Here is an 872-nt window from a genome sequence, read left to right as displayed (position 1 = left end):
TTAAGTAGATTTGTTAGGCATGGTGACACATGCCTTTAATATCAGCTACTCAGGAAGCTGACGCAGGAAGATCCCAAGTTTGAGGTCAGCCTGAATAACTTAGTGAGACCCTGTCTCAAAATAAAATAAAAAGGGTGTGGACGTAGCTCAGCAGCAGAGCACTTGCCTAGCATGTGCAAGGCCCTGGTTTCAATTCCCAGTACTGCTAAAAAATAAAATAAAATAAGGTAAATACTTTTATACTTTTTAAAATCTTTTTCTCTCTGCTCATATTTTGAAGAAAAATTGTATCCAACTATACATAGCTTACAATCTGAATTTTTATGTAACATTCCATGAAAATACTCCCTTGGTATCAAATCTTCTATATCATTTCTGGTGGTAATGCAGTATTCCATTGTGTTGTTTCCTTATTTGATCCCCTATTGTTGGACATTGAGGTTGTTTCCAAATTTTCATTTCATTTTTTGGTTGGTTGGTTGGTACTGGGGATTTTTTCTTCTTTTTTTTAATATAAAACGCTTCACGAATCTGCATGTCATATTTGTGCAGGGGCCATGCTAATCTTCTCTGTATCATTCCAATTTTAGTATATGTGCTGCCGAAGTGTGCATGGTACTGGGGATTTGATCCAGAGCTTCACACATGCTAGGCAAGCACTCTCTCACTGAGCTGTAACTCAGCACTTTGAAACTTCTTTAAGGCTTCTGACCTAGTAAGGGATGATACCTTGGGACCAGGTTGTCCAAATCAGAAGCCAGAGCCTCAGGTAATGTTTAGTCCAAGAGCAGAAGGTTGATTAATGTGGGGCTGTGTGTGTGTGTGTACACACGTGTGCAGGGCGTAGAGGCTACCATTTTGTGAAGATGGTC

At 39.4% G+C, this 872-nt stretch overlaps 1 non-coding gene across 1 annotated transcript; it reads right to left on the bottom strand.

The window, feature by feature from the left end:
* Positions 1-507: 507 nt before the first annotated feature.
* On the bottom strand, positions 508-612 carry LOC124091719 (U6 spliceosomal RNA). The gene has a single exon (XR_006851413.1). It is a non-coding gene; the product is annotated as a U6 spliceosomal RNA (small nuclear RNA).
* Between the last annotated feature and the right edge of the window lie 260 nt (positions 613-872).

The sequence above is a fragment of the Marmota monax genome, unplaced genomic scaffold (genome assembly GCF_021218885.2).
Source record: "Marmota monax isolate L192 unplaced genomic scaffold, Marmota_monax_Labrador192_F-V1.1 WCK01_AAM20220418_F8-fsc00205, whole genome shotgun sequence".
Classification (NCBI taxonomy): Eukaryota; Metazoa; Chordata; class Mammalia; order Rodentia; family Sciuridae; genus Marmota; species Marmota monax.
The sequence above is the reverse complement of the archived record's forward strand: the minus strand, read 5'-3'. Positions and strand labels throughout refer to the sequence as shown.